This window comes from Diabrotica virgifera, chromosome 6 (assembly GCF_917563875.1).
Source record: "Diabrotica virgifera virgifera chromosome 6, PGI_DIABVI_V3a".
Lineage (NCBI taxonomy): Eukaryota > Metazoa > Arthropoda > Insecta > Coleoptera > Chrysomelidae > Diabrotica > Diabrotica virgifera.
Window position 1 is genome coordinate 238005648 of NC_065448.1, and position 9048 is coordinate 238014695.

Sequence of the window (9048 nt, forward strand, 5' to 3'; positions counted from 1 at the left end):
ATTGGAGCGCTGTAAAACCTAGATAAATAAATAGAAATTAAACACATTTATAGTGTAAACTGTTGGCTGAAAACCCCCTACAAAATTGCTATAATGTTATTTTATTTTAAAATGAACTGAAAAAAGTTATAACTTCAAAAGAAATTTGTTAAAATTTTTTTACTTATTTTTGTTTATATCTTTTTTGTTGGTCACTTGATCATAAAAAGTAATAGACACAAAATTGTAGAAAATTAAATTTTCTACATATTATGTTTTATTGGATTTTTCGTAGGGTTGGTAGTTTACGAGATATAGCGCGAAACCCCTTTGCATCCTTTTCTAAGATGGCGGCCGGGGGACAAGGGTGGCGACCCCAAAAACTTGAACTTAAGCTTCTACTAATCCCCCCTACATATAAGAAAAATAAAATTGACTCCTCTAAGAAATGCAAGGTATGGCCTAAAAAATGTAACATTTCAATAAACTATCTGTTAGTTTTTGAATATACTCTGGGCTAATTAGCAAAATTCATGGAAAAGTTATTTACCAGCAATTTTATTGCTGCAATCGAATTATAAGATCCTATATATTAATAATATAGGTATGCAAAGTCCGCAGATAGTGTGCTACTTTTTTTATAAACAAAATGGCGCCGAAAAATCGTATTTTTTTCAATTATTGCTCTATAACTCCAAAGATTTTAACTTTACAACAAAAACACCCAAATAAAAATTCACCGCAATTAAATTCTGCATAGAGATATGTTTTTCACGATTTGCTCCGACGAAAATTTTCCTCGGAAAATGCGGGTTTTCCTAACAAAAACTCTAATTTTCAAATAAAGTTTTAGGTAAGTAATTATTAATAAATAATTAAATAACTTAGTGACATCAAAGCTTTCTTGGTGTAGATTGAAATTCCAGAGGCCTGTGAAAATTAAACGAATATTTTAGCAACAATTAAATTGTTAATTAACAATTTACGATCGCAATAATAACCAAAATAATCATGATACATTGATCAAACTTATAACGATTATAAAGATGAGATGCTTATTTAAGATTTTATCGACAAAATATAAATTTTTCTTTTTTTGAATAATCTTTAAATTCTGAAAAAAAAAATAGTTATAATACGCTGGTCTAATTAGTAAAGTACAAAGAAAGGTTATTTACCAGCAATTTTATTGCTGGAATCGAATTATAAGATCCTATATATTATTAATATAGGCATGCAAAGTCCGCAGATAGTGTGCTACTTTTTTTATAAACAAAATGGCGCCGACAAATAGTATTTTTTTCAATTATTGCTCTATAACTCCGAAGATTTTAACTTTACACCAAAAACACCCAAATAAAAATTCACCCCAATTTAATTCTACATAGAGGCATGTTTTTCCCGATTTGCTCCGATGAAAATTTTCCTCGCAAAATGCGGGTTTTCCCAACAAAATCTCGAATTTTCAAATAAATTTTTTGGGCCAGTAATTATATATCAATAATTATATAGCTTGGTGAAATAAAAGCTTTCTTGGTATAGATTATAAATTCAGAAGCCGGTAAAAATGAAACGAATATTTTAGCAACAATTCAATTGTTAATTAACAATTTACAGTCGCAATAACAACCAAAATAATCATGAGATATTGATCAAAATTAAAAAGATTATAAAGGTGTGATGCCTGTTTAATATTTGATCGACAAAATATAATTTTTTCATTTTTTTGCATAATCTTTAAATGTTTAAAAAAATTGTTATAAACAAATTAACATTTCTCAGAAATTGTTTATTATATTCTAATTTTAAAAAATACTTAAAATGCGCATTTCATAGGTCTTCAAAATGAATGCTTTAAAAAAATTTTCCAACCATTTGCAAAAAAGTTATGAAACAGCAAAATAAATATACGAATTCTCCTTTGTTTATAATTTGTTTTAATTGTTTCAAAGCTTAAAAGTGAGTCTATGGTACAATCTAATTACTCACAAAAAATGTCAAAAATTAGTGCAATGGTTATATTTTAATCAAAGATTAAAAATACTTTTTTTTGTAATTTTTAGCGCAAACGTAGGCCTGATACAGAGTCGGAGCTATAATGTTCACTCGAAGCGACTGGCACGCCGCATACATTATTTATTAAAAGTGTACGTCGCGCGGCCGACCGTCGCTCCGAGTGAAAATTTTAGCTACAGTACTGTATTATTCTACTTTCGCGCGTGTAAATTACAAAAAAGTATATTTATAATCTTTAATTAAAATATAACCATTAATCTGATAATCGATATTTTTTTGCAAATAATTAGCTTGTACTTTAAATTCACTTCCATGCTTCGAAAGAATTAAAAAAAATTATAAACACCGTAATAATCGTATGTTTACTTTGCTGTTTCATAACTTTTTTTCAAATGGTTGCAAAAAAGTTTTAAAGCATTCATTTTCAAGATATTTGAAATGCGCATTTTAGATATTTTTTAAAATTATAATATAATAAAAACTTTCTGAGAAACATTAATTTGTTTATAACTATTTTTGTTCAAACATTTAAAGATTATGCAAAAAAATAAAAAAATTATATTTTGTCGACAAAATGTTAAATAGGCATCTCATCTTTATATGGTTTCAAAGTTTGATCAGTGTATCATAATTATTTTGGTTATTATTGCGACCGTAACTTATTAATTAACAATTGAATTGTTGCTAAAATATTCATTTAATTTTCACCAGCTTCTGGAATTATAATCTAAACCAAGAAGGGTTTTAAGTCACCAAATTATTTAATTATTGGTAGATAATTACTTATCTAAAACCTTATTTGAAAATTAAAGATTTTGTTGGGAAAACCCGCATTTTCCAAGGAAAATTTTCGTCGGAGCAGATCGGAAAAAACACGTTTCTATGCAGAATTTAATCACGGTGAATTTTTATTTGAGTGTTTTTGTTGTAAAGTTAAAATCTTCGGAGTTATAGAGCAATAATTGAAAAAAGCACGATTATCGGGCGCCATTTTGTTTATAAAAAAAGTAGCACACTATCTGAGGACTTTGCATACCTATATTATTAATAAACAGGATATTATAATTCGATTCCAGCAATAACATTGCTGGTAAATAACTTTTCCTAAAAATGGCCTATTCTCCGATAATCAGCCCAGACTAATATGATTATTCAGGTCTTTCTACAAGAATCTACAGGTCGAGCAAGTCTCGTAAATTTCACGATTGCGAGCCACGCTTCACGCAACCGTGTTTGCGTACTTGTGTTTCGAGTTGCGTGGTCGTGCGGAGTTATATTTACCAAATTTAAATATAATCGTTTTCAAAATTAAATCAATATGGCTACTGGGTGTAAAAGATAAATCTTATTCTATCTGTTCTTAATGAGTTTTAGATAATTTTAGTTGTATTTCTTTGTAATTTTGTGTTGTACAAAGATTAATTTAACATTTTCTCTGGAAGTATTAATTTAGAAAGATAATATGCTTCATTGGTGTTGTGTTTTGAAGTGTGAAATGCAAAGTAATTGTGATAGTTAAATGCAAGATAAAGTTCACTTTTAAACTGAACTAAATAAGGTATCTGAGAGACAACAATGGTTAAATGCAATACAATGTACAGGTTTTACTAGCGAAATGAAAATTTTCCTGTCCTGTCTGCTGTAATCATTTTATATCTGGTAAGTTACAATTGCAACAGTAATGATTTTTGAAGATGTTAACATTTTAATCTTACAGGAAAACCAGCCGACTTAATCGATAATAACAATCTCCAGATTGGGTTCCTTCAATAAATATGGTCTATAAACACAATGAAATAAGTTCCCCAAACTCTAAAATGGAGTGGTATCAAAGGAGAATTAAAGGGAAAAATATTCATATTGAAATTATTTATAAGGCACTGGACTGTCTTAAATTCTACAATAATACTAGGTGGGTAAATTATTTTAGACATTTTTCATTAAGAGTAGATTAAGATTAAGTAGATTTTCATTCAGTAGATTTAAGACTTGTTTACACGGGTAGAGTAATGATGCAAGTACTTGATAGAGTAGAGTAACTCTACCTGTAAAAATGCTCAGCACAGTAGAATAGCTGGTAGGGTGTATAGTTGGAGTTAAAGTAGAGTGACTAGCAACCTATGGCAAAGTAACTACTCTATGACCACCACTACTGCCAAAATGTCTACTCAGCTGCACACTCTACCCATGGAACACGCTCAATTATGGCAGAATAGAGTAGGTAGGAGAGTACATGGAGGTGCTGTCATTCTGGCTGGAATTGTGTTTTGTGTAAATAGTGAAAATGAAGTTCACCGAAGATGAAACTTTAAAACTTGTAGAGCTATAATACGGCGAATGCCAGTGTTTATGGAATTTAGGTAGTGTATACTACAGAAATAAAAGTTAGCAGCAAGCTGCGGAGGATGAAATCGTCGAAAGAATGGCAAAGGGGGCTTTGGAGTAAACGAGCTTCAGCAAAAAATTAAGAATTTAAGGTGCACTTATAATCAAGAGTGTTAAAAATACAAAAATCGGTTTCACTATACTAGCATCAGTACTATACTTGTACTCTCCTCATGTGAATGGTATCAAGCCATTTTTGGTAGAGTACTACCACTACTCTACTCTCCTCAAAACTCTACCCATGTAAACAAGTCTTTAGAAACAGTGGAAAATGAGGTAGCTAGTAGAGTAGTAGTAGAGTAAAATATACTGGTTTAGCAAATTACAATGTTTTAAGGTAATACAGTAGCGATAAACAGGTAGCCAAAACGTGTTCCAAGATTGTCACTGTAATTTTGAATATTTTTTCGAGGCATTTGGCACATGTATTCGTAAAATAATAAAGAATGGCGGTACAGAGCCCAATTTGAAAAATATATTAATATGTGGAAATTACTCTGTAATTATACGATATTTAAAAAACGAGCCTGTACCGCCATTAAGAAGAACAAAAAAATACACTTTCTTCAAATAAACTTTTTTATCCAATGCCTAGATTTTGTGTAATTTTGGAACTACCAATGAAATAAAAAATTTTAGTAGTTCCAAAATAACACAAAATCGGATAAAAAAGTTGTATTTAAAAAAAGTGTATTTTTTTGTTCTTCTTAATGGCGGTACAAGCTCGTTTTTTTATATTGTATTTAATTACAAAGTAATTTCCACATATTAATATATTTTTCAAATTGGGCTCTGTACCGCCATTCTTTATTATATTACGAATATGTGTGCCAAATATCTTGAAAAAATATTCAAAATTACAGCCGCAATCTTGGAACACATTTTCGCTACCTGTTGATCGATACTGTTTCCTCTTAAGATAGTTTTAATAGTTATTTATGATATAAGTATTAAAAGTACAATTTTAAGACGCGCATGTGAAAGTTAACTTGAAAAAATAATTTTATTAATGTTTTGACTTCCACATCAGATGTCATTGTCAAAATACAAAATATTCATTATTATTAAGTTTGTTCTAGCAAACAGTCAAACTAGTCAAAAACCATCAGCAAACAGTTGGTCAGTAAAAGAACATAATACAGTCACCAGTGCGATCCCCTCTACTCGCGCTGGTCCACTATTCGCTGATGGTTTCAAACTGATGCTAGAACAAACCTATTATTATTATGCATATCATTATCTGTAAATAGTATTTCTTCTGATTGTTAATTGTAAAGGATAGAAAAATTACCATTTATTTTATTTTTTTTAGAATCAGCTGAGAGAAGTGGTCTACAAAAAACCATGAAGGAAACGGAATATGTGGCTACGAAAGGCAAAAGAAAGGTTTACAAAGCAAATGTGACACATCTTTTTGAAATATTTAGGAATATCAGTAAATTGCATTGAAAAAATGTATGAAAAGATTTTGTTCAATAAAAATGTTTATATTTATCAAGGATGTATTATTTGGTATGGCCACATATCGTCAGTGATGTAATAATACATCCTATCTGTTTTTTCATGAGTTTTGTAAGAGAGACTAAAAACTTGTCTTAGGGTCACCTCCTGTTTTCATATGATATTTTTTGACTTGTTTTGTAGTAAATTAAACTATCTATGAACTACAAAACAAGTCAAAACTTACATATGAACACAGGAGGTGACCTTAAAACATGTTTTTCCATCTCTCATACAAAACTCATGAAAAAACAGATAGGAGGTATTGTCACATCAGCAAGGATGTACAGTGATGAGTGCCCTAATAACCGGCAAAATATGGGCAACATATTTAGTTGTGAGATAAAAAGAAATGAAACTAGTCGAGCTGGGAAATTTAGCGAAATTAACCTTTAAATTTACGTTATATTGATCCCACCTTTACACATATCGGAGGAGTATGTCAACTAAAACTGTCACTGTGACAGTGGTAGTTTCCAAACTCGTCTGATACGTCTGAAGGTGGTACACAATCAATACAATCTAAATGTATAAGTTAATATCGCTAAATTTCCCAGCTCGACTAGTTTCATGTCTTTTTATCTCACTACTTAATACATCTTTTGTGCTATTTTGCCGGTTATTAGAGCGGTCATCACTGTATTTCTGGTATATCCAGGGAATGTCTACAAAATATATTTTGAATGTCCAGAGAACATTTGTGGACATTCATGGAATGTTCCAATAAGACATTCAGGTAATGTTTAAAATGCTGACACAGGATTTTCCTGGGATGTTCAGGGAACATGTTTTCGGGGATATTCCAGGAATTTTTCAATGTCTGTGTACCTTCTATGGACCTATATGGAATATTTTGGTGTTATTACCGCCGCACTCCACTTGCGATTTGTAATCAGGAAGATTGAACACATTGTTTCAAATACAAGTCAATCCATTTGTGACTAAATAATCATGGATTGACTTCTATTTGAAAGAATGTGTTCAATCTTCACAACTACAAATCGCAAGTGGAGTCCGGCGCTTAGGGCTACTTCCTCTTCGGTATTACGTATTATACTACAGAAATCAGGAACTTTGCTTCTAAATATATGTATGCATCTTGGCCATCAAACATATTCTTCCAAACATTTTTTAAGGGGTTACATAGGTCTTGTGGGTAAAAAAAGTGACTTTTTAAAAAAATTATATCTCGAAAACTAAAATTTATTTTTATTTATAATTGGAACATGTAAAAGTATAGTACTTAAGGTAGTCTCAAAAAAAGTTTCAGCCAAAAATATTCATTTTTGTAGAGTTTAAGTTTTTTTGCGTTGGCAGCATAACTAAGTCCAGTCTCATCTGAAATTAAAAAGTTTCTTGTAGTTTATACCTCTGGCTAGAATATGAACGAAGGAATTTAAAAAAAATGAAATTTGAAGATTTTACATAAGTTTAAACACATTTTTGACCCCAATTTTTCTCATTTTTAAAGTAGTTTTTTTTATAAAACAAAAATGACCTCATCTAATAAAAAATCCTTTGTTCATTCACTAGCCAGAGGTATAAACTACAAGAAACTTTGATTTCAGATGAGACTGGACTTGTTATGCTGCTCACTGCAAAAAAGGGCTGTTGTCGAAAAATTGCAGTCAACTCTACAAAAATGAATATTTTTGGCTGAAATTTTTTTGAGAGTAGTATACTTTTACATGTTTCAATTATAAATAAAAATAATTTTTAGTTTCCAAGATATAATTTTTTTAAAAAGTCACTTTTTTACCTGCAAGACAACAACTTAACAAAATGCTGATTTCAAATTGTAACAAGTTGTTTTGCAAAGTATGCTGCCCTCTTGTATTTTCTGTGTTATCTTCATCATAAAATTACTTCATCTAAAAACTTTCTGCGATATATTCGCAACAACAAAAACAAAAAAAAAATAAAACAAAAGTTTAACCACCTTCACACCACAGAATCAAGCAATCAAGTTACAAAATTTTCAAACACCTCACCTGACACAGCGTCTCAAGTACGATTGCGCGCGACCACGCAACTCGAAACACAAGTACGCAAACACGGTTGCGTGAAGCGTGGCTCGCAATCGTGAAATTTACGAGACTTGCTCGACCTGTAGATTCTTGTGGTCTTTCTACTTTATCGCTGCATGCTTATCCACTTCGTCTTCATGTCAGTTTTTCCAAACTACACTAAGTACTCTCACTTCTTCAATTGTTTCCCCTTTTTTATATTAAGCTTTTATAACTTCCTTCTTCTTCTTGTTCTTCTTCTTCCTCGTTGTCTTTTTGTGAAGACATAAATCTGTCTGTTTTTCAATGTGTCTCCAATAAGTTGTCGTTCCATCGTTTTCGTGGTCTTCCCACTGATTGTATTCTTATTGGGGAACCCTCTCTCACTGTGCTTAGTACACTATTTATCGTCTTTCGACGTATGTGGTCATACTTTTCTACTCTTCTTTTCTTACCCAGTTATTAAAGTTACATTATTTGTTTCATATTAACCTTGCATTTCCGTCATATATATGTATATACTATTTCTAGCTCTAAAACTAGAGTTAGAGCTAGGCATAAAATCTCCGATGATATCAATTAACAAGAGGAATAAATCAAACCACAAGTGGCAAACATTTGATACAATGATGAAAGTATTTACAAGATATATTAAATACATACATAAAAAATTATGGTTTTCTGTTTCTGCTATCTTTAATTACTTAATGTTATTACCTGTTTAAACTCTAGTAATTATTACAAACAACAATGTACTAATAATTTACGATCATGTCAAAGAAAATTTATAAATGTATAACATTTCTAAAATATAATGTTAAGTCACTTTTTTCAATAAATTTCACTTGTAATATCGTTAACATAAAGTTTATCGCTTGAAACATTTCCACCATGGCGATAACCATCATCATAACAATGTGTTTTACTTTAAATTAGCAGTTTTAAATAACGTAAAAAACTTTCCAATAATTGGTTCCACATATCAGTTTACAACAATGTTTATTGTTTTATTATGCACTTAATTCCTTACACAACATTCTACTGATATCTTACCCAATTATTTGAATTACTTTTTTTTTGCTTTCCATATGTCTACATACTTAGACTATGTGTACAATTAAGGCATGTACATATCTAATATTATGTATATTATGTGAAATTA

At 30.4% G+C, this 9048-nt stretch overlaps 1 long non-coding RNA gene across 1 annotated transcript; it reads left to right on the forward strand.

Annotated features, from left to right (window-relative positions):
* Positions 1-3150: 3150 nt before the first annotated feature.
* Positions 3151-5874, forward strand: LOC126886788 (uncharacterized). Its single transcript, XR_007698772.1, has 3 exons — positions 3151-3654; positions 3713-3907; positions 5693-5874. It is a non-coding gene; the product is annotated as an uncharacterized LOC126886788 (long non-coding RNA).
* The last annotated feature ends 3174 nt before the right edge of the window (positions 5875-9048 follow it).